The following is a 15,031-nucleotide window of genomic DNA, read 5'->3' as shown; positions in this document are numbered from 1 at the left end:
GAAATAACGTTTGGGTACATTAGCATGTGGTGTAATGGTTAGTGTGTCAAATTGGGACCTGGGAGACCAGGGTTCATATCTCCACTCAGCCATGAAACTCACAGGGTGACCCTGAGCCAGTGATTGTCCCTCATTCTAGCTTACTTCACAGGAGAGGATAAAGCAGGGAAGGGTAAACAATAAATGTCACCTTGAGCTCATTGGATGTAAATGTAATAATTACACAAAATTACATGGGCATAGTATTCTAAAAGTTAGCTTTGGCAAGCAGCACTGAAATATTTATGTGCTGAAAGGCACCCTGGAAGACCCCATTACTAGACACGTTGTCATAATGAGACTTATATGCTTCGCGCACACACACACCCCGCCCCCCATTTCTCACATATACTTTTTATTAAGTTTTCTTGATCACACACATCCAAGAATAAACACAGCCGGTACACATTAAAAAGACATTAAGTAAGAAATAAGAGTTAGAAAAATAAGAAAAAAGAAAAAAACAAAGAAAGAGAAAAAAAAAGTGTACATACAAGCAGTTTGTTAAAAGCGACTTCCTTCCCTCCTGATTTCGGATTTCTACCTTTAATAATTTCTTCAAACAGCTGGTGTAGTTTTTTAGTTTATCACATTGGAAGATTTAGATCAGACCTACTGTAGTTGGTAAGTTACTAAGATTACCTTCAATATATACCATAAATTTTTTCCAATCTTCTTTTAACTTTGTATTTTTTTGATTTCTAATTCTTTGTGTCATTTTTGCCATTTCTATAAAACCATAAAGTTTCAGTTGCCAATCTTTCACCGTTGGTAAAGTTGGGTTTTTCCAATTTTGGGCAATTAGCATTCTAGCCGCGGCTGTTGCATATTGGAAGAGGGTTCTATCCTTTTCCGGTATTTCTTTTCCCACCATCCCTAGTAAAAAGGCCTCTGGTGTTTTGGGAAATGTGAATCTAAATATTTTCTTCAGTTCGTCATATATCTGATTCCAGAATTTTTTTATTCCCTCACATGTCCACCACATATGTATGAAGTTCCCTTCGTTTGTTTTGCATTTCCAGCAGGCCTTGTTACCGGTCTTGTACATCCTATTTAGTTTTTCTGGGGTTAAATACCATCTGTATATCATTTTTTCTAGGTTTTCTCTAATTGCCGCACTTGCTGTAAATTTTATTCCCTCGTTCCATAGTTTTAACCATTTCTCATGTTCTATATTGTGCCCTAGGTCTCTTGCCCACTTTACTGTAACTTCTTTAATTTCTACATCTTTTGTATCATGTTCTAGTAAAATATTATACAATTTAGATAATAACTTAGATTTACTTTCAATTATTTCGATTTGGAATTTTGATTTCTTTTCGCTCATTCCTGCTTTCTTGTCTTCCGACCATCTTGCATTAATTTGATGGTAATGTAGCCAGCCCTTCAACTTTTCTTTCAACTCCTCATACGGTCTTAATTTCCAGCCTTCCTGGGAACTTATCAGTAGATCTTCATATGTTAAACTTTGTTCATCCAGATTTGTTTTCTTAAGTGATAAAATATCTGTTGGAGAAAGCCACCAGGGTGTTTTGGGTTCAAGCAGTTTTCTATTTTTTTCCCAAACTTCGTATATCGGACCTCTGATGATATGATTCGAAAAGCTCTTATGTACTTTCCCTTTACTTAACCAAAGGTAGGCATGCCAGCCAAACCTGTTTTCCACCCCTTCGAGTTCCAGTAGATCCTTGTTTTCCAGAGTTATCCAATCTTTCACCCAGCATAAGCAGGCCGCTTCATAATACAGTCTTAGGTTGGGTACCGCCAGTCCTCCTCTCTCTTTTCGGTCCGTGAGTAGTTTGTATCTGATCCTTGGTCTCCTTCCCTGCCATATAAACCTTGAGAGGACTTTCTGCCAGTCTTTGAATATTTTAGTCCCTCTAATGACCGGAATATTTTGGAAAAGGAACAGCATCTTAGGTAAGATATTCATTTTTATTGCCTCCATCCTACCGAGCCACGAAAGGTTTACTCTATTCCAGACATCCAGATCTTTTTTAACTTTGTTCCAAGTTGTTGTATAATTATCTTCAATTAAATTTATATTTTTGGATGTAAGCCAAATACCTAAGTATTTTATTTTCTTGGTTACTTCAATTCCATGTTGTCTCTCTAGATTTTCTTTTCTCTCAGTTCTCAAATTTTTTGTTAATATCTTGGTCTTAGATCTATTCAATTTAAATCCTGCTAGTCTGCCATACTCATCTAATATTTCTAACGCCTTCTCAATGCTCCTTTCCGGTTCTTCTAGAGATAACATCAAATCATCAGCGTAGGCTTTTAATTTAAACTCCCTTGATCCTATTTTGATTCCTCGGATATCAGATGTTGATCTTATTATATTTGCCAGGACTTCTAGTACTATAATGAATAAAAGCGGGGAGGGGGGACAACCCTGCCTGGTTCCTTTTTCAATTTGGAATGTATCTGTGAGAGTGTTATTTATCACCAGTTTGGCCGTTTGTTTTGAGTATATTGCCTGTATTCCTTTCAGGAATTCTCCCTCTATTCCCGCTTCTTCCATGGTTTTTAGTAAAAACGTCCAAGAGACATTATCAAACGCTTTTTCTGCGTCAATAAAAATCAAAGCCGCTGGTATGTCATTGTTGATTTCCAAATATTCTATTAAATTTATGGTGTGTCTCACATTGTCTTTCAGGAATCTGTTCGGTAAGAAGCCTGCTTGGTCTTTATTTATTAGATGTATCAGGCATTTTTTTAGTCTGTTTGCCATAATGTCGGCATATATTTTATAATCATTGTTCAATAAAGATATTGGCCTGTAGTTTTTAATATGCGTTTTATCCGTATCCGGTTTTGGGATTAATGTTATGAAAGCTTCCCTCCACGACCCAGGTATTTTTCCTCCCCTTAGAATATTGTTCAGGGTATCACATAATATCGGTGATAATTGGCTTTCTAAGACTTTATAATATTTGGCCGAAAGACCATCCGGGCCTGGAGCTTTCCCTATTTTCATTTTTTTAATAGCGTTCTGGACCTCTTCTATACTTATGGGTTTATTTAGTTGGTGTCTTTCTTCCTCTGTAATCGTCTTCCCTTTATGTCTCTTCAAATATCTATCTATCTGTATTGTGTCTTCTTCCCCTTTCTTATATAATTCCTCATAGAACTCGAGAAACTTCTTTCGTATTCTTATTGGGTCCACTATCAGCTCTTCCTCTACTTTTATTTTATTTATCGTATTCTGCTTCTGTCTTTTTCTCAGTTGCCAGGCCAAAAATTTCCCTATTTTATTCGCTGACTTGAAGTATCTTTGCTTCATTTGTTTGATTTTCCATTCAATTTCTTGATTCGTCAGCATCGAAAATTGTGTTTGCAAGATTTTTATTGTTCGAATACTTTGTTCGTCCTTCGGGTGATCTATTAATTTTTTCTCATGCTCTCTTAGTTGCTTAATTATTTCTTCCTTCTTCTGCTGTCTTATCTTCCTCTTATAGTTATTTTGCTGAATAAATAAGCCTCTTACTACCGCCTTACTGGCGTCCCATACGATTTCTATGTTTGTTCCTGTGTTCAGATTCAATTCAAAGTATTCTTTTAGGGTAGTTTTTGCCTTTTCAATGATCTCCTCACTTTCTAGTAAATATTCGTTTAATCTCCATCTGAAGCTTCCCTGTGTTGCACCTTTAATTTCTAAAGTTATCATATTATGATCTGATAGCGTTCTTGGGTGGATTTCACAGCTTGTTGCTCTTAGGGTAAGTGTTCTCGAGGTCCAAATTTGATCTATTCTGCCCCAACTTTTATGCACTTCTGAGAAAAAGGTGAACTGTTTTTCTGTTGGGTGTAGATGTCTCCATATGTCTATTAGGTCTAGGTTTTCTTCCAAGTCTTGGAACGATTTCGGTAGTTTTCCTTGATTTCGTTTTCTGTTTTCGGTTTGTCTGTCAGTTTCTGGTATCGGCACCGCGTTAAAGTCTCCTAGTAGTATCGTCTTATTATCGTCTAAATCTGTTAGGGCTTGTTCCAGTTTCTTAAAAAACTCCGGTCTATTTGTATTTGGAGCATATATATTAACTACATTGATCTTTTCTCCCTGGAAATGAGACTTATATGCTTCGCGCACACACACACCCCGCCCCCCATTTCTCAACACGAGGCAGGCTACCGCTGGTCAAACATTTGCAAGGCAGTGAGCATCTGATCTTTGTGCAGGAGCATTTGATTAGCTAGAGAACTGACTAGGGAAGCACATGGCATTTCACACGTAACAAGTACAATCAGTCCATCCGCCAAGAACCATTCACAGCCAACCTATGGGAAGGTAATTGCGGACGTGCACTTTTGCCATCTTGGGGCCACATTAATTATTGATTCCTGGAGAGCAAAAGTTGAGGAGCAAAACTGCACAGGAATCAATCTTTCCTTTCTTGCTGATGACACCAGAGACACAGAAGCAGATGCTATCCATAAAACGGGGTGAAGAAGAGAAGACCGAAGTGTGGACTCCAGGGCTAGTGTCACAACCTGGCATCCTTGGACTGCTGCCAGGGTCCCAGCAACCTAGCAGAGCCTACTGCTGACATCTTTCCCTCCAAGTCTGATGCACTGAGCAGCACTTGGCAGCTATTTAAATATCCTACAATGTCCCTGGTATAGCATTAGCCTGGGGAATTGTGTGAAAATAAAATGAGGTCCCATTTCTTCCCAGAGCATTGAGGCTGGCTGGCTGCCGCCACTACTACAAGGAAAGTAAGCCCAACAAGACCCTAGCATTTTGCCCAGTGCCCTCTCAAACCTAAAGGGGTGAAAGGGGGAGAGCTTTAGCTCAGAGGTACATGCAGAAGGTCTCAGATTCCATCCCTGGCACCTCTAGGTAGGGCTGGGAAAGACTCCTTGCCTGAAACCCTCCCAGTCAGTGCAGACCAATGATCCATCTAGCTCAGTATTCCTATGCTGCTTGTTTTCCTATGTGTAGCCAACTAAGTCAGGCTGCTCTCAGGAGACCAGTCAATACAGAGCAGAGCTACAATGTCGATGATCCTTGGTCCCTCCTCAAGCCTAGGATTCGATAACACAACCTGTTAGGACCCTTGACTGTTCAAGTCAAGGGTGGCATTAGCAGTTGGCATGGTTGGGGCCTGCAGAAAGACAGAACACCAGAGCTCCCAGTTGCCATGGTAATAAGGGGGAGGTGGAATATTAGCTGCCAATCAGCCATTTTACTCTTTCCTTCTGGGCCAAGTCCTCATTGAGGGATTATGGAAACAGCAACTGCAGCAACCACCACTCACCCTCACCTTTAGGCCCAATCTCCACCAAAAAAGGAGCTCTTCCTCTTCAGTGTTGCCTCCACCATTGACAGAGACTGGGCCCACTGATACTAAATCAGGGACAGGGAGCCTGTGGCTCTCCAGAAGTTGTTGGACTCTAACACCCATCATCCCTGGTCAATGGCCTTGGTGACCAGGTTGGTAGACGCTGGCGTCCAACTACATCTGAGGCCACATTTCCCATCCTGTACTAAATGGATGGGGAAAATGAAGCCTCACTGATAATCTGGTGCTTGAGGGCCCATATAAACCTGGACCCAGATGTGGTTCAATCTAATATCTCAGGGTATGAGCAAAAGATGTTTTTGTGGCAACCTCCTGGGCTAAGCCAGACGTGCTGCAAAGCACATCATTAGGAAGCTTGTCATGGTGTTGTTATTTTTAATTAAAGGCAGCTATTAATGCATTGTGGCACACAGAAACGGGAAATTTAGCCTTTTCCTCTGAAGATATCCACCCCCACAACATGCTGCTATTCGGCCTGGGGAGAAAGAACGGAACCAGGGGAGGGAAAGGTAGAAACAATTGGAGCTCTTTCCCTATGCATTGTGCTTCTGAATAAAATCTGCCTCCCATACACACACAAATACACCCAGAATGCATGCTATTTATGAGACGCCCTGATGGGCTTCCCGATGGCACGTTTAACGTTACATCTCATTTGACCCCACAGGTCCTCAATCCAATACACAGGTCTAGTACTGAAATCTCATGGAAAACACCAGACCCCTGTTCCTGTCCACGCTGGATAGGAAAGGGCTAAAGAGTTCTGCATATCTTGTGTCTCGCAGGAGCACGCCAGGGGACAGAGACAGTAGCACTGCCAGCCCTCCAGCTCTTGTGTTCAAAATATCGTTCCTATATGCTTCTCGAAGTCTTTTCTTTTTGTGTTCACCGTGTCCTATTCCCATGCAGGAATGTCTCACCCAATGGAGCAGAACCTCAGCTACAGCCTTCAGGCAGCAGAATTGCTGCTGGATGGGAAGGGGGGGAAGTGGGAAGCAGCTATAAGTCTGGGGCTGCCTGGTACATTAATTCCACCAGTGCATTCATGAAACCCAGAACTTGCCAATCACTCCTTCCCCTCCCTCCCCAATAAACACCAGCCGTGCTGCTGCTGCTGGGAGACAATTGCTGGGGCTTTCCCCCACCCTCCAACTCAGACAAGCTGATCCTATTCCAAAGCAAGTATGTTTAGGACTGCAGCCTCAAAACTATCAGATGCATAGGTTTTAATAACCTTTTCCCCATTATTGTTTATTTTGCTTCTGTATTGGCAGCATTGTCAAAGCCAGTGCTGGGTTATAAAAAATCACAGCCTGTCTGATAATATTGGTCCCAGTCAAAATGGTATTGATCTCTACAGCGCCAGAAAAGATAAATCAAATACAGGGCCAATTACAGATATTGTCAACTGGTCCACAATCTTTCAACACGCTACCTGAATGGAACCTACAGACCATCAGTCATACAGAGAACACTATAGATCTCCACTGTAGGGCTAAGTTGACCTGAACCTGTTACCTCTGGCTGGGAAGCTGAGCTGATCAGCCTGATAGACTTGTTAGGAGAAAATTAATTGGCAATCTCATCTCCCCATCGTAATAGGTTTTTTCACAATGTTTTTCAAAATGCTACTCTGTGCTGTAATTACACCTCATTAAAAAAAAAAGAGGACATTCTAACAGATAGATTGTAAATTCCCAACAGCCTCAGGCAACATGGCCTGGCAATGCTAATTCCAACAATAATTAGATTTTAAACTTCGTACTTGCCAGCTTCTTCCTGACTAACTGGGAATGCGCAACAGGGTTTGAGGACCAACACAGGCCCCCCATGGAAAGAAGCCATCAATTTGCCCCATTCTGGCCAGCAGGCTACATCCTTATCTTCCTGCTTTGATGGAAGGACCACAACTGGGCAGGACCACCCATCTGTTGATCCGCTGATGTCAGGTGATGTTGCGCTTTGAAGCCCCAAAATCTAGACTTCAAAGTGCAGCGGGGGGGGGGGGGTTTCAAACAGCAGCACAGGGCTGTTTACAAAAGAGCTTTCAAACAGCCCCACACGGATTTTTGAACCTCCAGTTTTCAGAGGTGTGCCTTGCTTCAGCAAAGCAACAAACAGGAGCTCATTTTAAGCTCTAGATTGTTCCTTTGAAGCTGCACCATTTTCTGCTCCACAGTTGACATCATGTATTATGTCAGATGTAGAATAGATGGGTGTGGATTGCTGAAAATGGTGTTGTGAGCAAAATGCGAGCAAGTTTGGCCCATAGGCCAGTGATTCCCCATCTCTACATGTGTTCAAGTTGGATGAAAGAGTGTACATTTCTTGGTTCATACAGATCAATTCTTGTGCACACAGAATGCACACAAGTTGAATGTGACGTGTGAATAACTACAAGTGTAAATTTCTGTGTACACAGGTACACAGACTGTACACTCACTGAATGCAGTATGTGAAAACCCAATACACTTCTTAAATAGCTGAGAACAAGGTGACCTTTATTCAGCCTCCTGCCTTTCTTTCAACACTGAATTCACATGGGGGAGAAATCCTTACAGTCCTTTAGCATTACGGTGTTAGAATAGAACATATATTTCTAATCAATGTTCCACAAGTGCTGGTCCAAAATATCAGATTGCTTCTTCTCCAAAGAAGCCTCTTGAGAGGGTGTGTGTGTGTGTGTTGCCACTTGTCAAGTACTATCCTCCCTTTACAGGATGAATTCCTCTCACTCTCTGGAGTACCCAGCAATTCCCAGCATACAGTCTTATGCATAAATATTGGTTTTCCTCTTTCCATTTTCGTGATGCTCCAAACTATTCCACCCAAAGCGCCATATTTACTTATCTGTTCATATCCTAGCATGAAAGGCTGTGACCTTGAGTTGTTATTTCGGATATACTGCAGCCTTCAGCTTCTCCACATTGGTTAGTGCATCTCATTTCGTAGCAGCCCAAATGAAGCTGTGTGAGGAAAGGGCGGCAGTTTGCTTGTGGCAGGGAAGAGGTACTTGGTGTTTCCAAAGTGCTTTTGTTCAACTCTTGCGTGGGTGGTTCCATAATGGTATTTTTTGTGTGTGCAATCAGCAAATCACACAATGCACCCTATGTTCCGCTCCATCCCCATCTAATATGGATTTACTATTTCAAGGGAGAATCCAGTAAGGTTTATTATTATTATTATTATTTTAAAAAAAACACCTGCTGCCAACAACCTGTTTGCAATATCTCAATAAGCTTTTTTACACCACCCTATGAGACTCATACTTTACAGGCATGCAACATAAATTCAGGTTCTGGATTTATGGCCCCTTCCCAAAAACTGAATTTTGGACTTTGAGTGAATTGTGAAAGTTAAACCAATTTGGTTCAGGAGGAACCAAACTGAAGCTCTTTCCCCTGAGCACCAAAAGTACTTCTCTTAGTTCCTTTCTGGCCTCTGGCCTCTGGGCCATGTATTAACGTATTAAGCTTAATAGTAACTAAAAAGGCTAGAGCACCTTTGTTTTTATTTTTGAGGAAATCTAAGACTATTTGGATTTAAAGTCTGCACAGTGGGATTATAAAACTCCCAGGTTTTTGCTGGTGGAGTCCCAGCAGGCATTCTGAGATGCTTCCCATTCCTTAATTCTGTTGACTGTACCGCCATGGGACTACTATAGTGTAACCTCATTTTCTGTATGCTTTAATGACGGGGCATCTGTTCTGGAGCTTCTTGCCAGATGCTTCCACAATACACACTAGCAGAGGTGTTTACGAACAGAGGCCTTGTCTAGACACTTGCCATAAAAGTTCATGAGCACATCCTCTCACAAGTCAACTCCCCGTCCAGCCTGAGCCATCAACTGACAAATTAAAAAAAAAAAAAAAGCTGTGTTAAAGCTCCATAAAGTTAATTGGATCCCACCTCTTTTTAAGTACCTGAAGCAGGCATTTGAGTGAGATTTAATTAATAGACAAAAAGATGCGCTGGATGGGAAACAAGAGCAAAGCAGTGAGGTGCCAAATTCTGGAAAGAAGCCTTGATTTCCTGTAGGGAAGGAGCCAGACAGAACTAAGGACAAGGCACATAAAAGTCACTAAGGGATCTTGCAGAAAAAGGGAGAGAAAGCAGCAATCTCCAACATGGTGCCCATGGGCACAGTGGCACCCACAAAGTCTTCCCCTCACACCCAGCAACTCATTGCCCCTTTGGTCATAAAGCGCTATGTACGTTTTCCCCTCGAAAAGTACATAGAACTAGGAGTTAAATATGTGAAATTATATAATACTATGGATAGAAGTCAAAATGAAAAGAAAGAAAGATGTTAGGAGGAAAGAAGGGATGTTAGAAGAAAGAAGGGTGGTGCTGTGGTCTAAACCACTGAGCCTCTTGGGTTTGCAAATCGGAAGGTAGGAGGTTCGAACCCCTGCGACGGGGTGAGCTCCCGTTGCTCGGTCCCTGCTCCTGCCAACCTAGCAGTTCGAAAGCACATCAAAGTGCAAGTAGATAAATAGGTACCGCTCTGGCGGGAAGGTAAACGGCGTTTCCGTGCACTGTTCTGGTTTGCCAGAAGCGGCTTAGTCATGCTGGCCACATGACCCGGAAGCTGTACGCCGGCTCCCTCGGCCTGTAAAGCGAGATGAGCACTGCAACCCCAGAGTTGGCCACGACTCGACCTAATGGTGGGGGGTCCCTTTACCTTTACCTTTATGAATAGAAGTCAAAATGAAAAGAAAGAAAGATGTTAATTGAAACAAGTAAATCTTATATGAAAATAGCGTTGGAAAACTGCTACAATGAGCCATATGGAAACTCTGTAAGGGGGATTCAAGGAAGTCATTCAATAATGATAACTAAACGGGGATTATAACAGTTAGAATAAATGTTTGTTTGTTTGTTTTTTGATATTGTAATGTTTTTCTTTGTTGTTATGTTTACTACAAATTTGGAAAATCAATTAAAAAATGGGGGGGGGGGAGAAAAGTACATAGAACTGAAGGAGGAAGTTGAAAGAGTGGTGCCCTTAACAACTTCCTATTTTACTTATACTGTGTTTTTTTCAAGGTTCAGATGAATTCTACCAGATATGACTTTAACACAGATTCCTTGGAAAGGAGAAATGAATATGAATTCTCTCAGGGAGGGGATGGGTGATCCAGAAAAATGACTCTTCCCCATGACATTATCCATTTCCTGGATCACCATGGTCTCATGTTGTTGTTTACCATGTTTGGGAAAGACAAAGGCATGATACAGGGCCCGATATGCTCACAGAACAATTGAATTGCAGAGTTGGAAGGGACCTTGGAAGCCATCTAGCTCAACCCCCTGCAATGCAGGAACCTGAAGGTAACCCGTAAGGGAATCGAACCTGTGCTCTTGGCGTTATCAGCACCATGCTGTAACCATCTGAACTAGCTACAAGGATAATAGAGATTTGGGGTTGTGAAAAAGGCATGAAGGGAATTGTGCCAGCAACTCCCCCCAGTTCTTTTGCCTGGACAAAAGTTGCAGCCCAAGGTGGCTGACATAAAAAATATATTATGACAATTACTGTTAAGTTGTGGGTGGGCATATCAGACGACACAGCGATTCTTCAAACAGCTCTTGTTTATTCACAGGCCAGAACAGAACTGAACTGAAGGGTTCAGTCAGCCTGCTTATATAGAGCTCCACTAGAACGCAACAGTAACAACTTTCTAAAACTATCCAATCGCTGAATGTCACTTTCGATCCCTTATTTGCATCTGCGGTATCCCCCTGCTGGCCCAGGGTGAGAACTTCAGTACATAACAATTACGTCTACAGATCTCATCACAGATTGCTGGCTCGCATCTGTTTCAGCCTCTGATCAGCATCCTGATGGGCAGGAGCAGAAAACGGACGAAGCCTTGTGGAATTAAGGGAATCAGCTACACTGCCCAAATGCATCCCCCCTCCTTAAGCAGTTGCTGCAGAGTTATGCCTGGCAGTTGGGTTTATACTATGCATTTTGATTTCAATGTGTATGGAAATGTCGCCACCTTCTGCATGCTAACTGTAATGACTGGCAAAATGGGGAAGAGAAAACAGGGCAGGGTGGTAAATGACAGAGCTATAGATGTGCTGGAGAGAGCTTTTTTCCTCCCAGTGGGCCAGATCCTTATCTGCTCTACCCCTCACTTGGCCAAATTCGGCAGGCGGGCAGGGCTGCCCATGACATCAAGTGACAAGCCTCTTTGAAAGTGCATTTCCAGCACACCTTCAGAAAAGCTTGCTCCAGGGTTGTAAAGGTGTTTACATTGAAGCTGCTGTTAAAACAGTTTTCTTTCCCCTTCAGGGAAAAATGCAGTGGCTTTTCCAGGATCCTTTGTGATCTAGGCTCCCATGGCCCATCAGCTGACAGGCGGGGGGGGGGAGAACTTACTGCAGCAAATGAACAACTGGGAGCTCACTTTTAAGCTACTGGTAGCTCCTTTGAAGCCACATAAGGCAGGTAGGCTTGCTAGAAATGGCACGTAGGCCAATTTGGACAGCTGGTGGACCCAAGTTGGCCCATGGTCCAGAGGCTCCCCATCCTTTCTATACATGAAAGTGTTGTTGGCATCTGTCTGTCTCAAGACACAATGGAGTGTGCCTCCAGAGGTGAAGCCAAACTGCTGTGCTAGCAGCAGCTAAGTGACTTCCCTGGGGTGCAAGACTGGGCAGTGTGCATGGAGGGGCTGGACTGCCCAGACGACATGACCCCCCCCCTCGGTCTCACTGATGTGGTCCAAAGGAAAGGAAAACAATCCATTTGGCACCAGCTTGGCTGCAGGTGTTGCTGGAAGGAGGCATACAAGGCGCTATCCAACCGCCTTAGGGACTCCACTCCAGATTTGTGTAGCCTTTTCTTCTCCTGAAGATATCCTGCAAGACAGCAGAGGTTTGGGATCAGAGTTCTCCTTCTCCTAGATGGGCTACCTTTCCAGGTTGACGAGCCCCACCTGCCCCTCAATTCTCTCTACGGCATATGAAGAAACTGCCTTCTTGACCACTGAACCCACTATTGGTCTTGTCCTCTCAATTCACCAGAGCCTATCTTTGCATGCAAGGGAAGCCCTTAATTCACCTTACGAGGCTACAGCAATTGGGACTTTTGGTTTAGACAAAAGGTGAACAAGAGGTGACATAATAGATGTTTATACAATTCTGCATGGCATGGAGAAAACAAATAGGTAAAAGTTTTTGTCCCTCTCCCATAAACACTAGAACAACCAATGAAAACTGAATGCAGGAAGATTCAGGAAAGATAAGTGCAAGTACTTCTTCACGTAGTGCATACTTAGACTATTGAACTCACCCCCACAAGAGGCCGTGATAGCAACCAAGTTGGATTGCTTTAAACAGGCACTGGACAAATTAATGGGGCTACTAGCCACAATGTCTATATTCTACCTCTACTGCCAGAAGCAACACATCACTGAATACAAGCTGCTGAGAATCCGAGTGAAGTAGTGTGCTGTTGTGCTTATGTACTGTTTGCAAGCATCTGGTTGACCACTGTGAGAACAGGATGCTAGCCTAGAAGGGCCATCGGTCTGATCTAGCAGGCTCTCCTTACATTCTTGCCTTGGGAAGTGTAGAATGGATTAGGTTAGATTGCCTTTAAATGCGAACTGGATCCAATTTCTCCCCATTCCTATTCATAAGGCAATGGTGAAGATTAACTGACTGAATAATGTCCTGTGTGCACGCTCTGCAGAACATTCGAAGTCACCTGCAACATGCAGGAATTCCATAACCAGCCAGCTCATGGGCCAAAGAAGCAAACCCTTACAGCAGCAAGCTGAGAACGCCACACAGTGGATATCGTTTCTGTGCTTGATGAAACACAGAGGAACTTCATTCATATTCATGGAGCCCTAATCTCCAGGGTCGCTCAAGCGAGCAGATGAAACTGAAATTTACAGCACTGGCTGCCACCAGTGATAGAGCGCCTGGGTTAGCCATCACCAGCTCTAATTAAACAGGAAATTAAAAATGTTAACTCTGGCAGTAGCCTCTGGAGGGTTCTTCAGGCATAAATTGTACCTCCTACAAGTTAAAGGATGCAAAAGAGGAAGCCATTAGGTGCAGAATATCAGATGTGTCCCTGAACATAGCCCAGCATGTGGTTCAAGTGGAATTTAACACATTTTAGTGATCCTCTGAGATTTGCTTGCCCTCCCGCCCCCCCTTTCCTGGCAACTGTGTATGTGACAGACAGGCAGGCTCAAATGCCACATAGCAGATCTATTATTCGTTTAAAGCCACCCACACCAATACCTCACAATAATTTAAAAAGTAAACCATAAGTATGGGGTGGGCAATCCAGATCAGGGCGCTAGAGGTAGGGTTGTTGTTGTTGTTGTTTAGTTGTTTAGTCGTGTCCGACTCTTTGTGACCCCATGGACCAGAGCACGCCAGGCACTCCTGTCTTCCACTGCCTCCTGCAGTTTGGTCAAACTCATGCTGGTAGCCTCGAGAACACTATCCAACAATCTCGTCCTCTGTCGTCCCCTTCTCCTTGTGCCTTCAACCTTTAAGGCCAGAGGGAGCTTCTCCATAAAGGAGTCATATAGGGAAGTTTTTAATGTTATTGCTCTATAAAGTTTTTGTATATACTGGAAGCCGCCAAGAGCAGCTGAAGCAACTGTCAGATGGGTGGGGTACAAATAATAGAATCATCAACATCAGTGGGGACCCCTGTTAAGATCACTGCTTCTGGTGTCTCTGTGCAGCCTCTTAGTGGTGCAGGATTTGCAAGACCTGTCTTTTGTTTCACATAATCATAGAATTGCAGAGTTGAAAGGGACCACAAGGGTCATCTAGTCCAACCCCCTGCAATGCAGGAATCTTTTTGCCCAGAGTGGGGCTCAAACCCACAACCCTAAGATTAAGAATCTCATGCTCTGTCAACTGAACTATTCCAGAAAGGGGGGGGGAGGTTTAAACAGGTGCTTATTGGTTGTGTCTGTTGTAATCTGTTTTAGTGTTTATATTGTGTTTCTAAGGCGCTTTGGGTCACATTTGTGAGAAAAGCAATTAAGAAATAAAACTGATAAAACATCCTAACTGCACCACTGAACTATGTAGCTGTCCATTTGGATAAGTAAAGTGGCTGAAGCTTCTCCCTAGTTCCCACTTCCTTTTTTATTACTTGATTGTTAAAAAAAAACAAAACAAAACCTCAAAGCAGTATACAAAAAGATCAAACGATAAAACTGAGAAAACTTCACAACCCTACTTTAAAACATACAAAAGTTGAAATACTGAAACAGATTTACCTCATCTTTCTAAGCAGCTAGGTAGATTTGTCCAAACAATATTGTTTTTTAGCAGGCACCATAAAGAGTACAGCGAAGGCGCCCGCTTGATCTCAAAAGGCAGTGCGTTCCAAAGAGCTACATTGAGAGCACGTGCTTCCCCCGAAGTTTCCTGGGAGCAGCAATGCGGTTCTCAACCTGTGGGTCCCCAGATGTTGTTGGACTACAACTCCCATCATCCCTGAGCTCTGGCCTTGCTAGCTAGTGATGATGGGAGTTGTAGTCCAACAACATCTGGGGACCCACAGGTTGAGAACCGCTGCCTTAAGGGCAGCTGGGACCTGCACCTCTGCAAGGGGTGAACTACAGTCCCCAGAATTCCTCGGGAAGAGCCAACGAGCTCCTGGCCATTGTAGTTCAGCAAAGTCTGCTTGTGAA

The 15,031-nt window shown here is 43.1% G+C and overlaps 1 long non-coding RNA gene across 1 annotated transcript in view; it reads right to left on the bottom strand.

The window, feature by feature from the left end:
• LOC310698118 overlaps nt 1-14,801 on the bottom strand; it is a 31,445-nt gene extending 16,644 nt beyond the window's left edge. The window contains exon 1 of the long non-coding RNA XR_014521333.1: nt 14,615-14,801. This is a non-coding gene — a long non-coding RNA (uncharacterized lncRNA). The remainder of the gene's footprint in view (nt 1-14,614) is intronic.
• Nucleotides 14,802-15,031: the final 230 nt, after the last annotated feature.

Source organism: Podarcis liolepis (assembly GCF_965112155.1).
Source record: "Podarcis liolepis genome assembly, chromosome: Z".
Lineage (NCBI taxonomy): Eukaryota > Metazoa > Chordata > Lepidosauria > Squamata > Lacertidae > Podarcis > Podarcis liolepis.
Note: the sequence above shows the minus strand (reverse complement) of the source record. Positions and strands in the feature narration are given on the sequence as shown.